Source organism: Neofelis nebulosa, chromosome 10 (genome assembly GCF_028018385.1).
Source record: "Neofelis nebulosa isolate mNeoNeb1 chromosome 10, mNeoNeb1.pri, whole genome shotgun sequence".
NCBI lineage: Eukaryota > Metazoa > Chordata > Mammalia > Carnivora > Felidae > Neofelis > Neofelis nebulosa.
In genome coordinates, this window is record NC_080791.1 from 96471774 (window position 1) to 96499542 (window position 27769).

Genomic DNA, 27769 nt, shown 5'->3' on the forward strand with positions numbered 1-27769 from the left:
TGTTTTTATTGAAGCACAGGGACAGGACCTGCAGGCAGAAAGAGCTATACTGGGGTTATGAGGAGTGGCTGATTATATACTTCAGAGTTGAGGTGGGTAAAGACAAAAGAAGTTTCCAAAAGGAATTTCATATGTTAAGGAAGACTCATGGGATCCTGGAGGCATAACTATTGTCAAGCTAAGGTGGTTTTTTCCTCTAGCAAAGCATTAACATTAAAACAGTTGGGAGTTCCTAGAAGAACGTCCAATTCTGCCTGCCTCAAGAATTTGTCAATGGGCTGCAGGTAATAAGGAAATTTAATTTTATCTACATTTCTTTTCTTTTTGTTCTCCACATCACTTTAACCTGCTACTTCCTCTGGCTGAAAAAGCCCTTTTCTAGACCTTTACCAGGCTGGCTCCTTCTCATTCTGTGGGCTCAACCTAAATGTCACCTCTTTGGAGAAGCAATAGAGAACCCCCCCCCACCCCACCCCCGCCAGACCTTTTCTCTACCAAGCACATCCCAGCACCACTCACTTCTGTCACGTTGGTCATTGGTGTTAGTGTCATTGATGTTGCAGTTGGTCATCTCTCATTCATTTGTTTGCCTATTGGCTAGTTGTCTCACCTACAAGTGCAGGGGCCTTGTCTGGATGGTTCACAGTACAAATTCCATGGTTAGCATATAATATGCCCCCAATAATGAGCACCCAATAATGCCCTCATTGCCCCACATCCCAGAAGAGGTGAAAGCAGCAGCTTCTTAGAGCCAGAGAAAGTATGGATCCGGGCTCAAAAAGTTCTAGCAACACCCCCACTCCAACTATCAGAATGGTGTGGGTACTGCAGCACTCTGGGTCCTACTCCCTCTCTCTGGTGTTCTGGTCCCCTAAATCTGTGCTTAAGAAGAACTTTTTAATTGACCCTTTATTCCCTGTCCCACCCTCTATCACTACTATAGGGGCACATGCATCAGGATTTTCATTTGTGCATTTATTTCGAACATCCTGAGAACCTGGATTCAGAAGTCCTGGGCTTAGGTGTGACCTCTACCACCAACCCATTGTGTAGCTTTGGTCGTGTCTCTGCCTCATTCTGGGGCTTAGTTTTTTCCTGTGTCAAAGGGGAGGTAAGGGGTGGACCTCATGAGCTAAGTCCCTGATGATGTGGGAAACAAAGGCAAAAGAAAAATTAAATTTACTGACTACTTACAGCCCATTGATAAGCCCTTGAGACAAGGGAGCTCAGCTGCCTTGATGATGACACTTTACTAAGGGCAAAAGGCAATCTTAGCTTGACATTATCCCTTCCCTCCCCTCCAGGATCCTGTGAGTCTATTTTAACATCTGAAAATTCCTTTGGAAACTCCCTTTATCTCTACCACCCAAGATATATGTTAGCAATCATCCTCCAAGCTTAGGGTCCACTGATACATATCTGAAAGGCCTCATGACTGAGGTTTATTAGACAGTAATAAATTACCTTTTCATAACAATAGCTAGCCCCCTCAAGTACCTGGAAATCTTGCTTCCAAAATTCTTTAGAGACTTACCCTATTCCTAACCCCCTCCCAACTTGAAAGTTTATAATCAGTCACTCATCACAACCCCAGTGCAGCTCTTTCTGCCCATGAGTCCTGTCCCCATGGTTTAATAAAAAAACCTTTTTGCACCAAAGATGTCTCAAGAATTCTTTCTTTCTCATCGTCTCTGAACTCCAACATTTCCACATCATTTCGGTGCCTGAACATGTGGCTCAAGTCTTCTCATCTGGATTCTGAGCTTTGGTGCAAACTTGGTGAGTAATTCCTCTCATCTCTGTTTACTTTCATTTTAGGGGCTTTTCCAGGAGTATGGCCTTATTGGAACACTTTCATATCGATTGCTTAGGCTGAATCCTCTAGCCTGTGGCTACTCTATAGGGAGGAGAAAACCCGCCTTTTGGCTGGAAGTTAGTACCCTGGCCAGCATGGTAATAAGACCCAGAAACTTGATGCCCTCTCTTTATTCCTGTCCTTATACAAAGCTGTGTTGGGCACAGGACAGCCAGCTAAGTCACCAGGAAGGTTGCTGATCTTAAGACTCTCGTGTAAGGTTTTGTCCTCATTGGTCTAATGTGATCCCCTCCATATATCTGGTCTAGCCTCTTCTGGCTGCAAGACCTCCACCTGGAGCCAGCCAAAACCAGTGCCGATTTAATTAAAGCCCACTGGGGACTGTTTCTTAGGGAAGTTCACTGTAGAAGACTACAAATGATGGAATGTCACTTAGATCATGACAGATTTCTTTTTTTTAATGGTTATTTATTTTTGAGACAGAGAGAGGGCGCGCGCACGCGTGCGCGAGCAGGTAGGGGAAGGGCAGAGAGAGAGAGGGAGACACAGAATCTGAAGCAGGCTCCAGGCTCTGAGCTGTCAGCACAGAGCCTGATGTGGGGCTCAAACACAGGAACCATGAGATCATGACCTGAGCCAAAGTCGGACGCCCAACCGACTGAGCCACCAGGTACTCTGATCATGATAGCTTTCTATCTATACTTTTTCTGTTCATGTCATCTACTAACTATTTAAATTACAAAATTGGGTAATTTTCTCTTGTAAAACTTTTCTGCTGTTTTCCATGGGTTGAAAATAGCAGGTTCTTCATGGCAAGGTAAGGCATGGTCTTCGTGGTATAGCATGGAACAGGTAAGGCATGGAACAGGTAAGGCATGGAACAGCCTGGGCTTCGTGGCAAGGCAAGGCATGATATCTCAGACCGTACATCAGCACACATTTTGCAGTCTAGAATATGATGGGGGAAGCGGGAGGATGCTGACATCACTCTTACAGGGCCTTTAATGGTAGGGCAGTGATCATAGAGATTTCGTTTGAGGGATTCCTCCAGTCACTTTGACACAGGGTATATGGGATGCCACCTGGGAGTCAGGGGTGGGGGGTTTCCTGCTACTGGACCTTCTCTCTTCTTTGGTCTCCAAGGACTCTCCCTTGGGATGCCTTTTACCCCACTGAAAACAATTTGGATTGCAAAATTTGAGGAAGGATTGATCTTCTGTAACACTGCATGGCCTCAGGATAATCTGTCAGTTAGATCTATTGGCAACAGGGCAAATGGACAGAGGTACCCTAGTTCCAGGCCTTCATGGCCCTAAATCAGGATCTGGATCTGAGGGCCTCTTAGAAGACATGTTGGGTCAATAACCAGGCCAGTAAACTCCCTCCTGATATATTGGATGATAATTATCTAAACCTAAACCCAGGTTGTTAGAGGAAACACAGGCATCCCTAATGAAGGGAATGCTGACTCTCTCACTGTTCCTCCTCCTAATACATGTGGAGGCTTCTCCCTCATTCATTTCCCAGGTTAGTGGCTATAATTGGAGTTGACTGTGGTTAGTCTACCTTGGGACAGGAACTTTAAGGAATATTCCCATATAGCTGCCAAAACTCCCTTTGTTTCTAGGAAGTTCCCTGTCTTTTCCAGCCTGACATGGGCTGAATATTTACACTTTGGTGGAAAAAACATGGCATCTGCTCATCTGTTTTAGGTGACAATGTTTAGAACCAGGAACCCTCTTTCTCTGCCTTCTGGTGGTAACTTACTTTTTTTCTTTCCCCCTTCTCCCTCCTCCTGTTTCTGCACCACTTTGGGTGTGGCCTGTATAACTGGTTCCTATGACATCTAGGGTGCCTCCTGCACTGTGGGCTCCTCCTCCTACCCTTGCTGTCAAGGAGTGAGGAACACTTCCTTGGACTTACACCACCCACTTCAGATTTCCCCACCAGTGCCCCAGATAAAAACTGACAATGGGAACAAATTGGTTGACTTTAAGTGGACCCAGGTGGAACATAATTCATTATTTAAATGAACTTAAGTTTGTTAGTTTCATTAAAACAGATATGCCTTTAGAATTATCAGTACTAAATATAAAACATTTATTCTACCAAGGTTTACTGAAAGTCAAATAAGCCTTTTGCAATATGTCAGCACAAAGATGACTTAAAATCATGGTTCATTTTGTCTCAAAGTTTTCATGGGTAATTGTTAAGATAACTTTCAAAGTCTTTGGTAACCTGAAACTTTACAGTTTTGCTTGAATGATAAATGCGATTGAATTTGTTGGACATCTAGGTCTTTTCCAAATAAGATAAAGTGCTAAAGCATTGATTACTAAACAATAACATTTATTTGCTTTTGACTTCTTTTTTCTTTTGTAATTTAATGTTTATTTATTTTGAGAGAGAGAGAGGCAGAGACAGAGACAGAACACGAGCTGGGGAGGGGCAGAGAGAGAGGGAGACCCAGAATCTGAAGTAGGTTCCAGGCTCAGAGCTGTCAGCACAGAACCTGACTCGGGGCCCAAACTCACCAACCATGAGATCATGATCTGAGCCAAAGTCGGACGCTCAACCAACTGAGCCACCCAGATGCCCCTGCTTTTGACTTCTTATTGCAAAGAAACAAAGGATATTTGAGTCTGTTGGAAACCATGCTTTGTGTGTAAATGTATCCATAAATTTGCCATATAAAGAATTCCGGTGTATCAGTTCACAACTGGTTACTACTTAGCTTTCACTGGAGACTAAGGTTTCTAAGGGTTAAGATTCTGCTGCATGTAATTAAGACTGAAGGGAATAAGGGAAGTAACCCTGTATGTGCAAGAAAGATGTAAAGAATGGGAATACATTTTTGTTGAAGGTAAAAGAAGGTAATTTTGTCCAAAATGAGACTGGTTGTTTGGAGAGAAATGGCTTGGGACAAAATCTGAATGCAAAGGGAAGTTGTAGATGGTTTGTGAAGGGGAATCTTTGGAAAGGAATTTTACGTGTGGCAAGGACAGACTAAGGTTGAAATGAATGGATTTTAAAAGTACACTGGTATAAGATTGAAGTCCTCTTTCTCTCTGTTAAAAAAAGAAGTTTTGCTGGATAGTTGGTCTGCTCTTGATAAGAAAATGTAAACAAAGTTTTTCCTTTGTCAGTCCAGAAAAAACAGTTTCTATGTTTTGTCTTTATCAGGTCTTTGATGATTTGTAATCCTGTTTAGACACCTGCTTTAAAACTTTCTAAGGTTTTTAACAAACTTCCCTGAGATTTAAATCACAAATAAAATCTCTTTGACTAATTATTTATTTGGTATGTCACATTCTGGTATAAGGTCATCACTCAATATTCTGATTATTAAAGTGTTATGTGTCACAGAAATAACCAAATTTCCATGTCAGTTGCATCATAATGAACTCTCATATTAGATATTTAACAGTGTCCATTTCTGAGTTTTTTTTTTTATCATTTATAGTTAGTGTTCTGATGCTCTTGCAAAATGTGTTTCGTCATCAAGGAGATTCATATAAAGGGCTTTTGACAAATACAGGTAGTTGATATCTTTAAGATCATAAAACTAAAATGGGTGAGAATTTCCAGAACTAACAGAAAAGCTGCATTCAACCTGAACAAGAATTAGTAACATGGGGGCAGGGAGTGTCTCCTGGGTGGCTCAGTCGGTTAAGCATCAGATTCAGGTCACGATCTTGCTGTTCATGAGTTCGAGCCCCGCATTAGGCTCCACACTGACAGTGGAGAGCCTGCTTGGGATTCTCTCTCTCCCCTCTCTCTCTGTCCCTACCCAACTTGCACACATGCTGTCTCTCAAAATAAATAAATAAAGTTAAAAAAAATTTTAATAACACCCAAAAAAAGAATTAGTAAAATGGGACTAAATGAATTAAGAAAGATGATTCTAGTTTTTGTGACTGTTGTTTGAAACACTGCGGGTTCTCTAATGTTTGCTCTTCCAGATTAAGGAAACTTTCTTTTAAGATATCTATGACTACAGAAATGTGATAGAATATTCATTTGTAAACAAATTGAAGCATTTAACTTTACTGTCTACCTGAGCCCTCTGAAATGCAAAGTCTCTGTGAGTATTCTTTCTTCCATAGCAATCATCCTTATTTGCATTACTAGTTCAAGAAGAATCTGTCCTCTTTGTAACAGGACACCAATGTAATTGGTCATTTTGCAAGGCTTTGACTGGAATGTCATATTTGAGAGAGACATCCATAGAATCAGATATGACCAGACAACTTTAAGGGACTCAGGTTGACTTCATGAAGCCTGGAACCAATAAAGCCCCTTTGAAATGTTGGCCTGATACCTTACCAGATGAGTAAAGAAATGTCACTTCCTGGCAGGTGTAACAATCTCAGGATATTTTGGGTCCTTGTGACGAGGAATTCGCCCAAATCTACAGGTATTGCAGGCATGTCTGATGGCGAGTATTATTAGGCTTGACTTCTGGTCTGGAGAGGCTACTCTAAGTTCAATCAAGATTCCTTATAAAAGTTCCAGCAAAGCAGATTTTAAAAGATCTGTACAATAAATCATCATTCTTTCTGTGCTTTTCTAAGTAATCAGGCCAAGTTTGTTAAATTCGGACTTGCTTTACAAACAAATTAATCTTGATTTGGCTATCTCTGGAAATAAGGGTGATTTTAGAGAGAAAAATTCTGTTTTAATAACCCACCTTTGTTGATGTTAAATTCTAGTTCTGATTGTCTTTGAGTGTTTGTTGTTTGCCTGAGCTAGACAACTTGGGGTAAACTTCAGAGAAATTGCTACAATAGCTCATGTATAGACAATCTTCTTTCTTGTTATTCTGTGGGGATAATAACAGGACCCGGTGGGCATATGAAATAGAAAAGGCTGGAAAATGCTCCAATAGAGCATAACTGTTCAGAGGCTATCGATCTTGTTTATTCTGGCCAATCCGACTTAAAAGGGGATTCTCCTATTAGAAATGCAGACGACAGTTGGTTTAGCGATGGCAGAAGTTTCATGGAAAAGGGGATTAGAAAAGCTGGGTGTGCTATAGAAACCAAAGCCCTCCCAGCAAATACATCCACCCCAAACGCGGAGTTAGTAGCACTCACTGGTGCTTTGCAATTGGCAAAGGGCCTCAAAAGTAACATCTATACTGACTCTAAATATGCCTCCTAGTCCCACATTCCCATGGGGAAATTTGGAAGGAAAGGGGATTATTATCAGCTCCACAATCAAATATGGGCCCGAAGTTATTACTCTTCTTGAGGCTGCACACCTACCTAGGGAGGCAGCTGTAATTCACCTCAGAGGAGATCAAAGGGATATGACCTGAGAATCTAAAGGAAACAATCTGGCAGACGGTGCAGCCAAACCAGCAGCACAAAATAAACAAATACTAAGTCTTATACCAGCCTTACCTCCAAGAAAGTCCATGACTCCAGTCTATTCAGACCCAGAAAGTCACAGAGCCCAGGAACAAGGATGTTCAAAACACGTACAGGACTGGCTTGTTAATAATGAAGGAAAAATCTTTATACCCAACAATAGCCAATGGAAAGTAATACAGGGTTTACACCAAGTAACTCATTTGGGTAAAGAGGCCCTGGGGCGATTGGTTAAAAACACCTTTGCTGGAATTAACTACACCACTACTAGAAAACAGGTCTGTTGATCATGTGCTATTTGTGCACAAGCAAATCCAGAGGGTGCAACTCGACACCCTCTTTTTTTTTTTTTTTAACATTTATTTATTTTTGAGACAGAGAGAGATAGAGCATGCGCGGGGGAGGGGCAGAGAGAGAGGGAGACACAGAATCCGAAGCAGGCTCCAGGCTCCGAGCTGTCAGCACAGAGCCCGATGCGGGGCTCGAACTCACGGACCGTGAGATCACGACCTGAGCCAAAGTCGGATGCTTAACCAACTGAGCCACCCAGGCACCCCTTGACACCCTCTTTTAAGGCCGGCCCAAAGGCAGGGGGGACATATCCTGCGAGGACTGGCAATTAGATTTTACACAAATGCCACCTTGTAAAGGATCTAAGTACTTACTGGTTCATATAGACACCTTTACTGGATGGGTAGAGAGGCCTTTCCTTGTAAAATAAAAAAGTCCACTGAGGTGACAAAAACTTTGCTAAGAGAAATTGTCCCTAGATTTGGCCTCTCTTGGTCCTTACAAAGTGACAACCCTCTCTTTTACTGCACAAATAACTCAGCAAGTAGCTTGGGCCTGAAAAATTAATTACTATTTGCATTCGGCCTGGCATCCACAGTCCTCCAAAACTGAATTGCCCTTGATATTCTGACTGCAGTTCAAGGGGGCTGAAGACTAGATTGCTGGCCTCTAACAGGGCCCCAACGGCTATGCTGCTGTAACTTGTGTCCATGGCTTCCACAGGCTGGTGAGGCTGCTGTATTCTGGGTTTTGCCTCGACGCACAGATGCATTATTAAAACCACTACCAACCCAGCCAACCTTCCAAGTTTAAAACAACGGTGAACACATTCTGTGTTTCATTGGTGTGACCACCTAACATCCATCCTTGTTTCCTCTTTGGGGCTGAAGAATGTTGTCTGGCACACGGAAACTCTTAATAAGTACATAGTCAAAGCCCTAAATGACACCCAAAATAGCATTTCCCTATTAAACACTTAAGTAACACAAATGGGTAAAGCAGTTTTACAAAATAGAACGGCATTAGATGTTTTAACGGCTGTGCAAGGCAGAACTTGTGCTCTCATAGAAACAGAATGCTGTGTATACATTCCAGATTACCACAAAAATATTTCTGGGTTTCTGACAGACAAGAATACTCAGTTTGGTGCTTTAAACGATCCCTCTCTTTCCTTTAATGATTGGTTAAACTCCTGGACTGGAAGAATATTTTGTCAACTATCAAAGGACTCTTATTTGGGCTGCTTCTTCTTTTTGTTATTCTAATGATGTTTTACCGTTTTTCTCCCATGTCTCTCCACCTGGTGCTGAGACTCCTTCACTGACATAACTTCAAGGCAACAGACAGCGCTTTCTACTCGGGAAGATCCATACATGTGGTCTCCCTTAGATTCAGCTGCCTCTGCCTTTCATAACTCCCGTAAATTCCCCAACTGACCGATGTTGACCCATAGGTAGAGACATCTCTATGCCCCTCATTCCGAAGATGAGACTTTCCTCCCTCAGCAGCCTTAAAGATTTAAGGGTCAAAATTGTTCAGGGGGGAATGATGGGGGAAACAAAGGCAAAAGAAAAATTAAATTTCCTTACTACTTACTACTATAGCCCAGTGACAAGTCCTTGAGACAGGCAGTGACCTTTCTCTGCCTCGAAGATGACACTTTGCTAAGAGCAAAGGGCAATTGTATAGCCCTCTCCGCCCCCGGGATGCTGTGAGTCCTACTTTAACATATAAAAATTCCTTTGGAAACTTCCTTTATCTCCAGCCCCTGAGATAAATGTTAGCAATCATCCTCCAAGCATATGGTCCACTGATAGACGTCTGAAGGGTCTTGTGACTAAGGTTTTATTTTATTTTATTTTGTTTTATTTTATTTTATAAGGTTTTTGTTTGTTCGTTTAAATGTTTATTAATTTTAGAGAGAGAGGGCTCGAGAGAGAGCATGGGCTTAGGAGGGGCAGAGAGAGTGGGGGACAGAGGATCCAAAGCGAGTTCTGTGCTGACAGCAGAGACCCTGATGCAGGGTTCTGTGGGGCTTGCAGAAGGGAGATCATGACCTGAGCAGCAGAAGTTAGATGGTCAACTGACTGAGCCACCCAAGTGCCCCTGTTTGTTCGTTTTTAAGTTTATTCATTTATTTTGAGAGTGAGAGCAAGTGAGCGCAGGGGAGGGGCAGAGAGAGAGGGACAGAGAATCGCAAGCAGGCCCCACATTGTGGAGCCCTGATATGAGGCTTGAAACCACGAACCATGAGATCATGACCTGAGCTGGAATTGAGTCAGACGCTTATCTAACTGAGCCACCCAGGTGCCCCTCATGACTAAGGTTTTATTAGACAGTAATAAACGACCTTTTCCTAACAACAGCTAGCTCCTCAAGATGCTGGAAAACTTGCTTTCAAAATTCCTTAGAGACTTACGCTATCCCTAATCCCCTCCCAACTTGAGAGTATACAATCAGTCATCCCATCACAACCCCAGTGCAGATTTTCCTGCCCATGGGTCCCATCCCTGTACTTTAATAAAACCACCTTTCTGCACGGAAGACATCTCAAGAATTCCTTCTTGGCCATTTGTTCTGAACCCCAACATTGTCACCTCCATTAAAAAGGGCTGGGGACATGGTCCAGGGGGACCATGTGGGCTGTGGGATGTCTGAGTCTAGCTGGAACGACTGAGTCTAGCCTCACTCACGGCATGGAGACAGTCGGTTTCCTGCTGGCCTGTGCTCCACGTGTCCAGCCCTCCTAGCTGGTATCTGGGAATGAAGGGAAATGGGACAGGACGTGAAATCTGGGTCACCAGCCCACCAAGCACACCCGCCCCGCCACGTTCCCAGACTCTCTCTGCCTCCCTCTGAACTGAGCTTCCTCACAGGCTGTGGAAGTGGCCCAGGTCTCATGCAGTAACTGTCCCAATCTATGAGAAGAGCAGGGTGGGGGGAGGGGCAGGGCGGGGAGCACAGAGCAGGCAGACTAGCCAACTTCCCAAAATAGGCTCACATCTCTTCCCAAGTGAACAGAATCAAGATAATCCAGCCTTCTGAAGTTCAAGGCCAAGGCAGGGCAGAGGTCCCAGCAGAAGTGGGTTTGAGGCTGGGGATATGACAGGAACAATAATGTGCATTTGGCAGGCAGAGAAGATTTTTCCTTTCAGGCACTTCAGGCGGATGCTTCTTCCTGCACCTCCTGCGGGGAATTTCCTTGGGCCAAGGACTAGCAGACCCTGGAAGAGTCCGCATGGAAACTGATTTCCCTGGTTTCTGTCCCAGGGGTCAGATCTGCATCCCCATTCCAATCCCAAGCAAAACAGGATGGATGAATTCCCCTGTGGCTCTCTCGGCTCTCTCTTGGCACACACACTCTCTCTCATCTCTCTGTCTCTCTGGGCTCAAGCAAGAATTTTCCATGGCGTGAAACCTTTTCTTCTACAGACTTGGTCATCTCACTAGAAAGTCCCCTTCCCCCTTTCAAGGACAACAGTTTGTTAAACTAATTCATATCAAGGTGTGAACAATTCCCTGATGGCTTTCAACCTGCTGTGTGCATTTGACTATGAACTCCTGCAGCAGGGGGTGGTGGGGGAGGCTGTAATTAGTGTTTGGATAATAATAAAGACGATGTGACCGTAATAAGTAATAGTAGATAACAAATCGTAACAGCCAGCAATTACGGAATGTTTTCTAAATGCGATGTAATCTCTTAAAGGCTTTATGTATATTACCTTATCTCACTACCCCTTATGGTAGGTACTATTCTTAACCCACTTTACAGAGGAGGAACTAAGGCTCAAAGAAGGTAAATAAGGTGCCTAGAATCTCACCAGAGCGGGGTGGGTTGGAGCCTCAAATTGGAGAGTCCCTTCCAACAGGTGTGTGGATGGTGGCGGGAGCAGATGGGAGAGGACCGAGCCAGGCCCCAGCTTTGGGGTAGAAGATGGGCCTACGGCCTCTGCAAGGTTTGTGTCGTCCCTGCCTTCCTCCCAGGCAGAACCCTGAGTGCCGAAACCACCCTCACTACCAAGCCTCGTATTGCTGGGGCTCTCCCAGGCAGCCGCGGGGCAGGCATGCCACAAGACTGGTCCTTCCTGGGCTACCTTTGGTGAGTCACAAACTTGGCTTCCAAGGGGAGCTGGTCTCACGTTAGGTTTAGCCAAAAGGTAGGGGATTAATAGCAGGCCGCAGGCCTTGCCGTCCAGCCTCATGGCCGTGAGGACAGCTCAACACCGTGCGCGGGCCTACCCAGCTCTGCCCCTTGCCAGCTGTGTGGCCTTGGACAAGTCACTTTATCTCTCCGAGTCTCAGCCTCCTGATATTTCAAATGACAACAACCCTTGCCTTGCAACCGTGCCATAAGAGTCCACGGAAGATGAACAGAAAACCTGGCAGGGAGAGGTGCTGGGTGAATGGTGGGCGCCTGCTTGGCTCAGGGCTGCCAGCCCATCCACACTCCGGCTCTCCCCTCCCCCGCCCCACTTCCGGCCCAGGCTCGGCCAGATGGTGGGACCTGGGAAACGCAGCCGAGCTGCACGCTCCTGGTCTATTTTGAGAATCCTCCTGTTTCCTTTCCTGCCTGGGGCCATGTGGTGGCTGCGGGTCTCTGCTCACAGGATGGGCTCAGAGCTGGACCTTATCCTTCCCCTGCCCCTCACTTCTAGCCCTTCCCTTCCTCCTGGCCTGGGCCCTGTGAGCCCCCACATCCTGGCTCCCAGCTCAGACACTGCAGCCGGTGACCACAGGGGCAAAGGTCGGGTGCCCAAAGGGGCTTTGAGGTGGGGGCTGGTCGATTGCCTACAATATCGAGAAGGCGGGCAGCTAGAGCCGGCCCCTTGTTGCCCTGGCCTGGGCCCCACTTCTGCAGAGCCTTGTCCTCAGAGGCCGCCAGCACCCTGTTGTCACTGCTAGATTGCCGGTTGGGTGGAGTCATCTGTATTCCACACACTGTTTCCTTCACAACCACCTCGGGATCCTACAGAGAATCCTGGCCCAGGCGGAAAGTGAGAATGTTCCCTGGCCTGGGCCCTGGCTGGTTTAAATTCCAGGGGAGCAGGGGAAGCAGAGGTCCCACATCCCTCAGTCACCATGCTGGAAACCTGGGAGTCCTCCTTGCCTCCTCTCCCTCCCTTCCTCCTCTCTGCACAGAGCTCTGATGCCCTCCGCCCGGCTTTCAGTCCCCCCTCCCTCACTTATTAAATCTGTGACCTCTCACCTCTCAGTGCCTCAGTTTGCTCATCTGAGAAAAGAAGTGTACCTACTTCATGGGCCTGTGGGGAAGTGATATTGAGTCGATACTGGTAAAGTGCTTAGGAAAGTGCCTGGCACATAGTAATTGCTCAATAAAGTGTTAGCTCCTATTCTCTAACTGGTCAACAAAGTCTGCCTCCTCCAATTCTCTTACGTGGTTTCATCCCTTCTGTTGCTGTCCTTGTTCACCCTCTCCTGGGGTGCAGCCAAGTCCTTCCACCGGTTTCACCTCCTCTGTTCTTCACCCTGCTAAAACTGGGCATCTTTCTGAATAAAAAGTCTGATTTGTGTTGCAGGGTTTTGGCATCAGATAGATTCACCAATTTGCTCAACAAATTCTTGAGCACCTACTGTGCCCTCAGCCCTATTCTGAGAGCTGGACCCCCCGAGTGCCCTAAACAAAGTATGAAGTGAATTTTCTAGTGGGTTCCAGTTCCAGCCCCTACTACCCAGTGGCCATGGGCAAGTTCCTTACCTCTGGGACTCTCAATTCTGTCAGCTACACAATGGGATCATGGAGAACCTGCCCTGGGCTGGCTGTGAGGATTAAGTGAGCACATGGCTCTACACACGGAGTGTATGAAATGTTGTCCCAGTGATAGCTCCAGAGTAACGCCTGGGAGGATGGTGTCATTCCACCCCTCATAACCTTCCAAGTTTCATGCTGGCCTCAGGCATGGCATTCAAGGCGCGTGTGATCTGGTCCCGGGAGACGCCTCCCCACCCCCACCATTCCTGTCTCTGTGCAACTCCGGCCAACCCAGGTGTCCCCCCAGGCTCCCCCCCCCCCCCTCAGCCGCTCGGCAGGAACGTGTCACATGTACCTTGTGCTCCCAGAGCCTATCCCTGGCGTGGCGTACCGGCATGCCGTGGATTTTGGTGGATGCGTGTGCGAGGGCGCATGCGTGTGGGGGGATCAGTGTCAGAGGTTCACGCTCCACTGGAGGGGAGAGGGTCCCCACAGGCTGGTGGGATGGAATGCGTCAGCTAGCATCCACTAGCTAGCAACAAGCAGCAAGAAGTACAGCCCAACGTGGATAATGGGGCAGACATAATAGGTGTTCATTTCTCACTCGAGCCTGAGGCCAACGCTGGCCGGGCTGCCTGTGGGTTTCCTCCACGCTCTGATCTGGGGAGGCTGAGGCCGGCTCCCTCGAGCTGGTGGCTCTGCCACTATTTAGGTGTCTTCGGCATCCGACTGGCAGAGAAAGAATGTGGAGGAGGTACAGCTGCTCTTCAAAGCCTTGGCTCAGCAGTGGTACTCGTTGCTTCAGCTCACGTCCCATTGCCCAGAGCTCCGTCACACGGCCTGGCCTGGGAGCAGGGGACGTGGGAAACGGAGTCTAGCCATGTGCCCTGGAAAGAGCAGGGAGCACGGGTTTCGGTGATCACTGACCATCCCTGCCAGTACAGCCACCAGGCTGACTCCGGTTTTCTAGTCGCCCCTCTGTGTGTGTGTGTGGACACCGTTGGGCAGACCCCCAGGCCACCGTGAAGGGGGCTGGGCTGCCAGCCTGGCTGCCCCCACGCGCCTCACCATGTGGGACTGACACAGCTTAATTCATGGGTTACAGCCCCTCCTCTTCTGCTGGGCAGAGAGCGAGGCTGACCCCCCCACACCCCCGCCATGCATCAGGATGGGGGTGGGGCTCAGGGAAGCCCACGTGGGGCTGGAGGGTGGCTCGAGGTCAAGTGCTCTTCTTGGTGGACTGAGGGCTCTGTCAGGGTTCGGGGACAGGGCTTTCGAGCTGCGGGAGTCCAGACCCGTGCCGACTGCTGCTCTTCCTCCTTCGTCAGGAGGAGTCTGGGCTGTGTCCTGCATAACGTCCTAATCTTCCAGATGGTCACAGCTGCTTCTCCGAAGCCGCAGCACCATCCAGTAGTGGAGACCAGGCTTATTTCTATGGCCAAGTGCACTCGCTTGCAGTTTGAAAGGCTCTTTGAGAGCCAAGCCTCTTTGCCCCTCAAAACTTCCAGCAGAAAACAGGCCTCCCCCACCCCTCACCCCCACCCCTCGCTGTCGCTGTCGCGGGCAGAGCAGTGTCAGCTAGAGCACCGGGCAGCCTGGCCAGCCCCGCCCCTCGGCTTCCTGCCCCACCTCCTGCGCAACTGCAACGCCTGCCCCGCTCCTCAGCCAGCCTCACTCCAAGGCCAAGAATCTCAGGAAACCCTAGCCCAGGGGTCCTCACAGGGCAACGTTTAGAACTTAGTGGGGGCATTTTATATTGCTGCCGGGACTGGGGCGTACACTGGCCGAGGAAGCCGCAGAATCTGGGCCATGTAAGAACCATCCTGCGTCCTGCGCCACCTCTGCCCGTGCAGCCGTGTATTCCTGTAGGACAGTGCTTCTCAAACTCGAACATGCAAGGCCTGAAAACAGACCGCTGGGCTTCATCTTACAGTTCCTGATCCAGTGGGTCTGCTGCGGGCCGAAGGGTGTGTGTTTCTAACGGTTCCCAGGTGATACCGGGGACCATGCTCTGAGAACTGTCGTAGGGGGAAATCTGTTTTTAAGCATCTGAGCCTCGGTATAATTCTGTTTTACATCTGAACACAAAGTATTCCTTGCGTTTTTATATTCGTGTAATTTTCCTGGATTGCAACTGCTGCGTCAATTAATCTCTTTTGTTCTTTTGCGAACTTTACCAGGAGTTTTTCACCTCAGAAAATGGCCTCCCCGGCGATGCCCCTGGGGGTGTCCAGGTTGTGGGTTTGTCGCTGTAGCGATCTGCGTTCACAGCTGCCACGTGACATTTGAAGTTTGTGTCCATCTCTCTCCGTATGTGCCAGTCTCTGACTGTTTCTTCAGGCCTTCGATGTACTCTTAGCATTATTCAAATGGTTTTAAAACGCCCATGACTTTATTGCAAAATGCTTTCCTTTTGTTTCTCCCTTGTATCAGAGTTAGAACACTGTGTGTGTGTGTGTGTGTGTGTGTGTGTGTGTGTGTGAGTGTGTGTGTGTGTGTGTGTTTCAGATTAGCGACTGGATAATTTTTTGTTTCTGAGAATTTCATTTGGGGAGGTCAAGGGGGTGTTTCTAAATATTTATTTTAAAAACGGGGTATTGCATCTGTTAGAATTGAGACCAATGGTTTAGTCCAGCTTCCACACTGGACAGGGTAAAACACACCCCAGATGGGGGAGTGACTTGGGGGAGGCACAGGGACTCCTTCCACCCCCCACCCTGATTCTGGGGTCCATAGCAGCAGAGGAGAACGAGCCTCTGTGAAAGCCTACTGAGTGCTGGGCACCCTAGTGGGTATTACAGGAGATGGGAGAGGGTGTCATTAGACCCATTTTCCAGCTCAGGAAGATTGGGTGACCTGCCCAACAGACACACAGCTGTGAAATTGTAGCACTGGGATTCCAGCCCAAGACTCTGGTTCCACAGCCACTAAGAAGGCTGCTCACCACTATGCGGAAAGAGGATATTTTCAATGACTGCTGTTCTCACCACGCAGCTGATAATCCACACGTGTTGAGGACATGCACAAGACCCTATGTGCCTCAGCTGTCAACAGAATTGATTTAGTGTCTCTCTTCAGGGAGCTTATGTTCTGGTGGAGAAGCCTGAGCATAAATAGCTCATTGCAAGGTGGATGTTCTAACAAGGTGGAGAAGACAATGAGAGCGTGTGCTAGGAAACGTGACCTGACCGGGGAGTGAGGGTGGGAAGGCTGGGGTGGGGAAGGGCAGGCAGTGTAGTCGGTAAGGAGGCAGGAAGGAGAGGGCTCTGTACCCAAGAAGACAGTGGTAGGAACTGTCCGATATGATTTGTGTCCAGTTGTGAGGAACCCAGTGCATTTAAGAGGAAGGAGGCTGTCGTGTTTGGAGCCTGGAGAGCAAGAGAGAGAACAAAGCAGGAAAGGTAGCCAGGTCAGCCCCCACCGGACCAGTTGGGACAGAGGACCAGGGGAAGAGTTTGATTTTTATCCTAAAAGCAATAGGAAGCCGGGTGTTATGGTCAAATGTGTCCCTCCTCACACATGCCCCCTAAAAGATGTTGAAGTCCTACTCCCCAGTACCTGCGGATGTGACCTTATTTGGAAATAGGGTCTTTGTAGACAGTCAAGTTAGGATGAGATCGTTAGAGTGGACCCTAGTGCAATATGACCAACAGCCTTATAAAAAGGGGAGACGTGGACCCAGAGGCAGGAAAGGCCATGTGAAGACACAGGGAGAGCTGTCTACAAGCCCAGGAGTGCCCGAGGCTCCCAGAAGCCGGAGGAGAGGCATGGAGCAGGTTCTGCATCACAGTCCTCCAACCCTGCCCACACCTGATCTCAGGTGAGGGCCTCCAGAGTGGTGAGACCATGCATTTCTGTCGTCTAAACTGCCCGGTCTGGGGTACTGTGCTGTAGCAGCTCCAGGAAACAAATGCACCAAGGATGGCTTTTAGCAGAGGAATGGTGTGGCCAGATTTGACGTTTTGAGATGGTCTTGCTTGTCATGGCATAGAGAATGGACAGAGGCACACAAGTGGCTGTGGGGAAAAGACTGTCACGCTCCAAAGACAGTTGATGGTAGCATGGCGTGGGTGGAGCAGACAGAGATGGACCAAAGTGGACCGATGTGGGAGATGCATAGAAGATGGAGTTTATAGGGCGTGTCCAGGATGGATCCTAGGATGCTGGCTGCTGCTAAGGAGAGGAGGGCAGTGCCCGTCCCTGAGATGAAGACACCTGGGCCAGGTCTGAGGGTAAAGATCATGAGTTTGTGTCTGAATTTGAGGTGCTTTTAGGGCATCTGGTGGAGCTACAGATTCTGTCCCTCAGGAAATTTGAACTGGAGATAGTTTGGACCCACATTCCAGATGTTTCCAGAAGCTTCTGCCTTGGGGACTCAGGGCAGCTTTCATGGGCCTCAGTGTGGCAGAACTCATGTCCTTCAACAGAAGTCCTCGCCTTGGCTTCACATGATGCTCAAGTGGGGAGATTTTAAGGTCCCAATGCCCAGGCCGTATCCCAGACCAATTAAACTGGGAGCTCCTGCGGTAGGACCCAGGCATCAGTGTCTGTGTTTCTCTTTCAGCCGAACAGAGAGTGCCGTGTTGCTGCTCCGCTGTGGGGTTGTCTGACTGAACCGCTTTTGGAAACCCCCGGTGTTAGTTTCTTTTGGGCTGTTGGAGTTCCAGAGATTCTTCTAGTTCCCTCGCCTCTTCTGCTAGGGTGGGGTTGGGCGGGAGAGCCAGGGGTGGGAGGGGTTGCCCAACCTCAAGGAATGGAAAAGGGGATCTGGGACTCTAACTGCTGTTCTGAAACCTTTCAGCCAGTCCCCTTATTTCAGCCCATCTCAAACCTCACTCCCCCCAACACCCACTTCCAGGCATCCTGATCCTCTGGGGGATTCTGCCGTGCAAGTGAGGTGAACTCCTCATGTTTCCCCACGCGCAGGCTCAGGATTCAGCTTGCCGGGGTCTGCGAAATCAGAGGCAACCTGCGTGGCTGCTTACCAGTAGCAAACTTTTTCAAGCAGCTTTTTCCTTTCCTGACCTCGCGATCCTTGGAGCTGCGTGCCTTAGAAATCATCCTTCGGCTATTGGGGAAATTTGAAAGTAGATGTATATGTTTAGGGTTCACCCAGCCAAGGGGCGGCTGTGAACACCCGGAGATACGGGTTACTTATTGCCAATGTAGCACCAGGAAGGCTTTGGGCCGTGTGTGATAGAAACCCCAATGAACAGTGGCTAAAACAACTGTGGCTTTGTTTGTCCTCCACAAGAGGCTAGATTCAAGCAGCTGAAGACTTTGGTTCGAGGGCTCTGTGGTGCTGGTGGCTGCTCTCTGCAATCCTCTTGGCCTCACCTCATGGGAAGAGAATGCCTTCCTTCTTCATCTGTGGGGGGGACAGGCAAGGGAGAAGGGGAGCGGGTGCTGGGTTAGCCACCCAACAGTCTCTCTCGCGGTCACCAAATCGCCGTCAGCATGGCGTGGTAGTTAAAGGTGCGGCGTCTGGAATCAGGCAAACCTTGGCGCAAATCCCAGCTCTACAGTTTCTTAACTGTTCTGAGCCTCGAATTCCCCATCTGTGAAAAGAGAATGATAGCAGCACCTCCCTAAACAAGGGATCGTGATAATGAAACAAGAGGAGGTATGTAAATGGTTGAGCCAGGGCGGGAGTGGACGGGTGGGGTGTCCTTTTGGAGGAATTGAGTACATGGAGGTGCTCCACATCACTGTCACCACCAGGTATAAATGTTAGCCAGGTTAGGCTGGCCAGAGCCGTTTAATCCTGTATTTGACCCAATGAAATAAATACTGTCAGCACATTTCACAGAATAGGTGGCTGAGGCACAGAGAGGTTAAGAAAATTGAGGCTAGATTCAAACCCAGGCAGTGTGATTCTGGAACTCATCCTCATGACTATTTTTTTAAATGAGTATTTATTTTTGAGGTGGGGGAGGGGCACAGAGGATCTGAAGCGGGCTCTGCGCTGACAGCAGTGAGCCCGACGTGGGGCTTGAACTCACTAACCGTGAGATCCTGACCTGGGCTGACGTCAGACGCTCTACCGACTGAGCCACCCAGGCACCCCTGGAGCTTATAACTTTTACACCAAGCTGCCTTCTTGACATATGGTAGCCATTATTGTTATCATTCATTAATAATAACTATTCATTAATAATAATAACATTAAGTAAGCTCCTGTTTTGTGCCAGGTTCTGTTCTGGGCATAGGGGGTCACAGAGATGTACTAAGATAGAGTCTCCACCCGCAAGGAGCAAGGAGTCTTGTAGGGGAGACAGAACCATAAACGGACACATAATAACAGGTGGTGTGGACACCGGGACCCATCTACCAGCGGAAAAATTGGTGAGTGGTACTCATTATTTGTATGCAAAATGAAATCCCAACGGTGAATTGTGCTTGCAATCAGGAGCGAAACAAGCTTCCCAGCTTTGGGTGGTGGCTTGCTTCCAGCTTTGCCCACGGGTCTTTTCTGGCTCTTTCTGTTCAGACTTTTGCTGGCAGCAGCAACAGGCATCCAGGTTTAAAAAAAAAAAAAACAAAAAAAAAAAAAGGAGAAATTTCAAAATTATTAAAATTGGGAAATGCTGTAAGATTTAGGGGAAAGGAATGGAAGTCGGTGTCTCTTGCGCTGGTGACCTGCCAGTGGCCTCACTTTGCCCATCTGTTAAATGGAGACTCATTCACGCGTTCCCGCATTCATTCAGGAAACTGTGAGAGAGATCCCACCCACCCTGTTCGGAGCTAATTATAAACACAAACTTTAAGTGGACAGGAAGAATTCTAGAAAAGGAGGCTCGGCTTCTGCCTTAGAACACAGGGGTTGCAGGGTGGGAAGGGCTGGGATGAAGGGGTTTAGTCCGAGTGTAAGAAGGAAGCTGAGCCCTGCTTCCCCACAGGCTCCTTCTCCCACCTGGATGTTGAAAGGGCTGCGGAGATCAGAATCCCTTTTTCCCTGGTACCCCTCACCTCCCTGCACCCTGAGTAACAGGTCCTCTCAGAGGCAGAACGGCTTGTTCCCAGTATTAATGGCTCAGGGAGGGGGCCTTGGTGACAGGCAATCAGGGAGAAGGAAATGGTTTTGCAATTACAGTCTTTCTCTCTCTCTCTCTCTCTCTCTCTCTCTCTCTCTCTCTCTGTTTTTTCCATCTGCAAGCAAGGAGGTAGGGAAAGCCTTTGTCCCTGCTCCTTTGTCCCTGCTTCTGGGCCAGGTGACACAGGCCCTCCCTCCTCTTGTGCTCTGTGACCCAAGACCGTGTGGGGGTGCATTCTAGTGGGACTGAGCCTCCCCATGCTGCTCTGGGCTTTGTTGGAGCCTGACCTTGAAGGACTATCTCCTCAGACTCCTTCCAGACCTTCTTGCCTCTGAGCTGGCCTGGTGGCACCCAGGTGGGGTACAAAGGACCCCCAGGAAAAACCCACTCTTTGGAAGAAGATGCACCCCAGATGGTTTTCAGAGCAAGCTTATGACATGGGGGTCTCTGGCAGTTAGTAAACATGTCTCCTCTGGTTTCTGTTTATGGCTTCTCTGGCCTGACACAGGAAGGCCAAATTAGTTCCTGCAGCCAACTCATGGTTTTACAGCTCACTTCCCCAAGAGACTGGGCCTTGGGAACTGCCATCAAGCCATCATTCCCCAGGGGCCACCCCTCCCTTACTCAGGGCCCTCCCAAGCCTAAATTGGCATCTGGAAAAGGGCAATTTGGGAATCTGCCTTCTATGGGTCTCAATGCTGTGTGACGTTTTAACCTCTCTGGGCCTCAGAATCCTCACTGGCAAAATGGGGATAGTCAACTTACCTGGCAGTGATTTTTGTTGTGGAGATTCGGTGAGATAAGACGCAAAATCCAGTGCCTGTGGAGAAGCTAGTCTACAAGAGAGAGTGACTGCTATGGCCTTGTCCAGGGCTACAGGGTCTGGATGGGGCACTGTGAGGGTGGCCCTTCTGGGAATGAGGAGGGAGAAAATGTGACCCCGCCGATGTGCAGAGGGGCCACAGCTATGCAGGCGGTGTTTTATTGCTTAAACTGGGTGGGCGTTCATGGGTAAGACTTTTTGGTTCATCTGAATTATTTCATAATAAACATTCCTAAATATAAAAGGTTATGGCATTTTGCAGAAAAGTAACTCAATTACTAAAAACCTGTGGTTAAAAATTTGTTTTTAAATTTTTTAAATGTTTTGTATTTATTTTTGAGGCAGAGGGAAAGCACGAGCTGGGGAGGGGCAGAGAAAGAGACAGGATCCAGAGCAGCCTCTACGCTGACAGCAGACAGCCTGATGCGGGACTTGAACTCATGAACCATGAGGTCATGACCTGAACCAAAGTCGGACACTCAACTGGCTGAGCCAGTCAGGCGCACCTAAAAATTAAAAAAAAAAAAACACACCTTTTTTTTTTTAAACATTTATTCATTTTTGAGAGACAGAGACAGAGTGTGAGTGGGGGAGAGTCAGAGAGAGAGGGAGATGAGAATCCGAAGCAGACTCCCGGTGCTGAAGTCTCACACTGACTGTGAGATCATGACCTGAGCTGAAGTTGGACGCTTAACCGACTAAGCCACCCAGGCACCCCACCTAAAAGAAATTTTTTTTTTTTTAATTTTTTTTCAACGTTTTTTATTTATTTTGGGGACAGAGAGAGACAGAGCATGAACGGGGGAGGGGCAGAGAGAGAGGGAGACACAGAATCGGAAACAGGCTCCAGGCTCCGAGCCATCAGCCCAGAGCCCGACGCGGGGCTCGAACTCACGGACCGCGAGATCGTGACCTGGCTGAAGTCGGACGCTCAACCGACTGCGCCACCCAGGCGCCCCTAAAAGAAATTTTTTAAAGTAATCTCTACACCTAACATGGGGCTTGAACTCATGACCCTGAGATAAAGACCCACACATTCTACTGACTAAGCCAGCCAGGCACCCCAAGAAACCTGTTTTTAAAAAGAGTGAGAGAGAGAGAAAAATTATAACAAAGCCCGGGTTTCAGTGGCCAAGGGCTGTGGAAGGCCCTTCTCAGGGCCCATTCAGTCCTTCAGACTCCACCCTGTCTTTTCACCTGCCCTTCTGGTTGCCGGCATGGGGAGGCAGGCCAGGAGGTTTCCAGAAGCTCACTACCAGATGCTGCCTGTGGGCTGTGGGTCTGTATCCTGCCGGGGGGCACCTGTTACCCAGGAGACGGTAGGTGCCTCACGGGGAAGAGCCTCGCCCAGGTCCTCAGCTGGCAGGCAGGGAGGCACTCCTTCTGGAGTTGTGGGCTGGAGACAGGAAGGTGACGGTGCGTGAGAGGGGCTGCAGCCGGCTGAGCAAGCCAGGCATCTGGTGCGGGGGGTGGGGGTGGGGGTGGGTGGCAGGCGCTGGGGACAGGATCACCAGAACCAGGCCCCCTGGCCCTTGAGCAAAGACTGCCTCACTACCTGCAACCTCTAGTTCCAGGTGTGGGGTAAGCCTGCAGTTGGGAAAGGGAAGCTGAGGCCAAGGAGCTCTCGGGAATGAGTCAGGTGAAGGGGAGGAGAGTATCCCAGGCAGCTAGAGCCACTGCACAGAAGCTTGGAGCTGGAAGAACCTGGAGCAGGACAGTCAGGAGTGCAAGTCAGGGGAAGGGCACGGATCAGGTTGTCCTGGGCCAAGCTCTTCTTGGTGTCTGCCCACCCATGTGCCCCCCTTGGGGGCCCCCAAACCACCCACAGACCCCAAGATCAAGAGGTGAGAGAAACAGTTCAGACATCTGAGCTCAGGCTGATCCCTACCCCCCACCCACGGCTTTCTGGGTGAGCTGCGCCAAGCCGAGGTCCCGCTGCTCCCTGACATGCCATTCTGCAGCTCACGAAGGCGTATTTTCAGCTGCTTTTCCATTTTGTTCATAACACAGCCCAATGATACAGACACAATGTCCCCTCTTTTCTGTGTTAGGATAACGAGGCTCTGGGAGTTTAGGGGGCTTGCTCAATGTCACAGAGCAGGAAAATGACCCCAGGGTCTTCCTCTCCCTTCTGCCCACGGCATCCCCAGAGATGCATTGGAACCTCGCTCCTCAGACTGTGGTCCAACATGAGGACATCGGCAGCATCTGGGAGCCGGTTAGAAATGCAGAATTTCATTGGGTGCCCCGGTGGCTCAGTTGTTTAGCATCTGACTGTGGCTCCGGTCACGATCTCACAGTGTGTGAGTTCGAACCCCGCCTTGGGTGAGCTTGAGCCCTGCTTGGGGTAAGACATGAACCTCGGCGAGCCCCGCCTCTCTCTCTCTCTCTCTCTCTCTCTCCCTTCTCTCTCTCTCCCCCTCATGGGATTCTCTCTCTCTCTGCCCCTCACTCACCTGCACCCTCTCTGTCTCTCAAAAAAAAGAAAAGAAATGCAGAATTTCAGGACGCTCCCTGGATCCCCAAACCAGAATCTACATTTCAGCAAGAACCCTGGTAATTTGCAAGCACTTTCCGGTTGGAGAAGCAGCTCTTTAGAGAAGTTCTTTCCTGTTTAGATGAGACTTCCCAACAGGGAGGCGATACCTACTTCAAAAGGGTGGGCCCCTAATGAAGGACATTGAGACACGTGTGGAAGATCTCTTTTGTGGGGCATGCTGCAGTGATGAGGGTGGCCCTGCCTTCAGAGACCCTCCGCTCCCCACCCACCACTTCTCCCCCATGTCAGTCTGCCTGGCGCTTTCGGATTCCAGCAAGTGGAATCCTTCATCTACACGACAGCTGTAGAGGGGCGGGGGGAGCTGGTTCAATGGCTGCCTCCCCACGACTCCCAATCTTTCCCTGCCCCCAGCACCCCTGCCTGGTGAGGCTGATTGTCCCATTCAGCACCCCCTCGCCGCGGCATCGGCTGATGGGCTTTCAAACCCCCTTCGATGCCTAATTACCGCTGATCGGGGGCTGCACGTGCAGGCTTCTGTGAATAAGTGATTCTGTAATTATGGCTGGCACCCAGCCTGCCAGGATGGGGAGGGAAGGGTTCTGAGGACAAAGGGGTTCCTCTGCGAGGAGGGCCTCCCTCCCCGCCAGGGCAGTACTGGGCTTTGTTCTGCTCTGGGACTCCAGTGGCACATCCCCTGCAGTGAGGCAGGGCTGATGTAGGGAGCCCCAGCTGAGGAGTGGGCTTGTTAATGCAAAACAGTTTGTGTGCCTTGAGTGTGTTCTGGGCCAGGCTCTCTGCTCCGTGCTTTGCATAGTGGATCTTACAGGGTGACAACTCATCTTGGTTTCCCTGGGGCATTCCCAGTTTTAACGCTTTCCCCAGACACCACACCCGCACCACCACTCCCCGCACCAGTTCCAGGCAAACGTGGACAGGTTGTCCTGCTACATCTAATTCTCTCAACAACTGGAGGATCCCGGAGACCCATTAACCCCATTTTACAGATGGAGAAAGCAATGCTCCAAGGCGTTGAGGATTTTGCCTAGGGCCGAACAGCTGCTGAGTGGCAGAAGCTAGATTTGGACCCAGGTCTATCTGATCCCAGAGATGTGTGGTGCAAGGAACCTGCCCAAATGCCAAAGTGCAGTGGAAGGCTGGTCTGTGGTGTCCCTCTAGCCCCATCTTTTCTCTGAACCGTGGCTAAGGCCCAAAGCCCCCTCCCACCCCTTCCCCAGCTGCCCACAGGGTTTCCAGCCTTTCTCTGTACAGACTGTTTTCTCTTGGATCCCAGCACTGGACCTGGCTCAGGAGGGCTGGGCTGTGTACAGCCAGGACGTGGCTAGAGGCTTAGGGGCAGGGTGCCCAGGGCAGGGTGCCTGGATCTGCCACCGTCGAGCAGCCTGGAGACCCAGGCTCCCCTGTGGGGTGGAGGCGTTGGCTTGGATGCAGGCTGAGGCCCCTTCCAGCTCCGTGTGCCAGCTGGATCCAGCTCGTTCGAGTGGCTGAGAGCCAGTGCGCCTGGCTCTGCAGCCCCTAGATGACCATGTGACCTTGGGCAAATTACCTAACTTCTAGAAGGCTCTTGGAAAGGAAGGATAATGATGCTGCCCACCTCTTTAAGGTCTTAAAGAAACAATGGATGAAAGCTCTTAGTATGATGCCTGGTGGAAATAACAGCTGGTTGTGGCTATTATTATTTTTCTTATTATTTTTAGTGATCTCCTTCTCCCTGAGATTAGGGACTCAAGCTAATTCCCCCCATTTCCTGGCTGCGTCAGGGTCCTGGCAGGCCTGGCTGACGTTTGAGCCAAGGAGAGCTGAGGGGAGAGACTGACACTACCCTCGGGGCCTAAAATAGAGATAAAGCTGACTGCAAAGCAAGCTTTGCAGGAGGATTTTGCCCGTACAAGGCCAGAGGCGTGCCACCTTGCAGCCCCTTGGGGCAGGGAGCCGCGGGGCGGACTGCCTCGGGTCTGCCCCAATGGTGTGACAGGCTCTTTCTCCCTCTGATGGATGAGTCTCTGGGGGCTGACTTTTATTTAAAATCTGTTTAAGAGAAGAGGCCCCCGGCTCCAGGCCCCCCCCTCCCGGCCAGACAAGCCAGAGCCGGCCCGGGAAAGAGGCCCCACAGCCCGAGATTTCCCAGATGCCCCTCTTGGATGTGGAATTTGGAGCCGCTGCTTCTGGGGAGTGTCTGGGCGAAAGCGAGGGGCTTCAAGATCTACCCCGCACTCCCCCGCGAAATAGACCTCTAGGTGGCTGTTCAGTCATGCGTCACTTAGGTCCTCTTTGTCCTAGAAGGAAGCTGGTCCCTCAAACCACGTCCCCGTTGCCTCACAGGGGGAAGGCCTTGGAATCGGTCCAAGAAAAGACACCCAAGTGTAAGGGGAAAGGCAATTCCTGAACCTGACCTCTGACACCCAGGAGCTGTGTGACCTTAGGCTAGACGCTTAACCCCTCTGCGTCTCTGCTTCTCCTCTGGTAAATAGGGATAATAATGCACGCCTTGTGGGTTTGTGGTGAGGGTTGAAGGAAACAACGAAGGATGGAACGAGCAAGCCCAGGGCTGGCGCACTGGAGGCGTTCTGTACACGCTCCCCTTACTCCTCTGCTCACAAGACAGTGTGGGTGATGGTTTGGGTGGTGCAGTGACACCTGTTTCAACTCCTGGAAACAGCACACGGGGTTCAGCTCTCTCTCTCTCTCTCTCTCACTCAAGGTTGCATCAGGCATTTGAGGGTAGGAAGAAGGCACCAGACGGCGTCCACCCAGCACTTGCGTACGTGGGGCACTGGTCTGGCCTGGAGCAAGGCGTAGCTGCTGACCCTCCAGCCAGTTTCTGGGCTTCTGTCCCATCGTTCCCATCAACCTGGACGTGCCGATACTTCAGTACCCAAGGGACACCTCCCAAAAGCCTCTCACACCCCAGGAGGTCATCCTATATGGCTGCCACTCACTCCAGGCCATAAGCAGGTGCTCAGTGACTGCTTTTGGGGGTGGTGGTGGGGACCCCGACCACTGTGACTTTAGATACGTCCTCCTCGGGATGCGATCAGATTATAGAAAGCTAAGAAAGGTGACCCACTGGCCCAGGGCCAGGTACCTGGCCTGCAGGGATCTGTTTGTGCTCTGGTCACCTCTTGGGCATGTCCTGGAGCTGTCAGGGCAGAGAGCAGTGCTGGGGAAACTGATTGGCACCCTAGGGACCGTCCTATTCTGTTGCTGTGGTGAGCAGGACTCGTCTGCACCTTGTTTTCCTCGTCCGTAAAAGGAGGATTTGCTGAGACCCTGAGCTCAGTGGTTTAGAAGGTGAGCTTGGAGCCAGCTGCCTGAATTTGAAGAGTAGGCCTCCTACGTGTGACCTGTGCCCGCCTGGGTGGGCTATTGAGTCTTTCGGGGCCTCTGTTTCCCCATTTGTAGAATGCCAATGGTGACAGAACCTGTCTCCTAAGTTTGCTGCTGTAAATGGTCCAAGGCACCTGGTAACACAGGCTGAATGCCTGCCAGATGCGGGCCACCTGCATCGACGGGTGCCATCTTCCGGACAACTCTCGGAAGTAGGTGCCAATGCTAGTCCTGTTTACAGATAAGGAAACTGAGGTCCAAGGTCACATAGCTAGTGACTGTCAGAGCCAAAGTGTCTGGCTCCATGAGCCCACATTCTTAATAAATAATGTTACCTTCTAGTGTTATTGTTGTAATTAAAATTAAACACAATGCCGGTGTCCCATAAATGTGACCTGCCATTGCTGTTGAATAGGACAAGGGTGAGGTGGTGTCAGTGTCCCCAGGCCTGTGCTTCCCCCAGCTGCTAAAGAGGATTCTGTTGTTTCTCTTGCCCGCCTGGGGGACGAGGGCTGCCTAGTGCAGGGCAGTCCACAGCCATAGCCAGGACTCAGAGAAGAGGGACCAGGAGAGCTGGAAGGGAGCACCAGAGAACAGAGGCAGGAAACAAAATTGGGAGAAGAAAAAAACTGAATGTAAAAAAAAGTCGCCCAGAGCTATGAACTGGTCTCTTAAGAACCCTTTAAGAAATGGGGCGCCTGGGTGGCTCAGTCGATTGAACGTCAGACTTCGGCTCAGGTCATGATCTCACAGTTCAGGAGTTCAAGCCCCACGTCAGGCTCTGGGCTGACAGCTCAGAGCCTGGAGCCTGCTTCTGATTCTGTGTCTCCCTCTCTGCCTCTGCCCTACTCATGCTCTGTCTCTGAAAAATGAATAAA

The 27769-nt window shown here is 49.6% G+C and overlaps 1 protein-coding gene across 2 annotated transcripts in view; it reads left to right on the top strand.

The window, feature by feature from the left end:
- The window catches only part of ACCSL (1-aminocyclopropane-1-carboxylate synthase homolog (inactive) like), a 157015-nt gene that overhangs the window by 84088 nt on the left and 45158 nt on the right, over positions 1–27769 (top strand). The window contains exon 1 of one of the 2 annotated variants that reach the window (XM_058688713.1): positions 18507–18812. The exons of the other annotated variant lie outside the window; for it this stretch is intronic. The gene's annotated coding sequence lies outside the window, so the exon portion shown is untranslated. Of the gene's footprint in view, positions 1–18506; positions 18813–27769 lie in introns of those variants that run through there. 2 annotated transcript variants of the gene reach the window in all.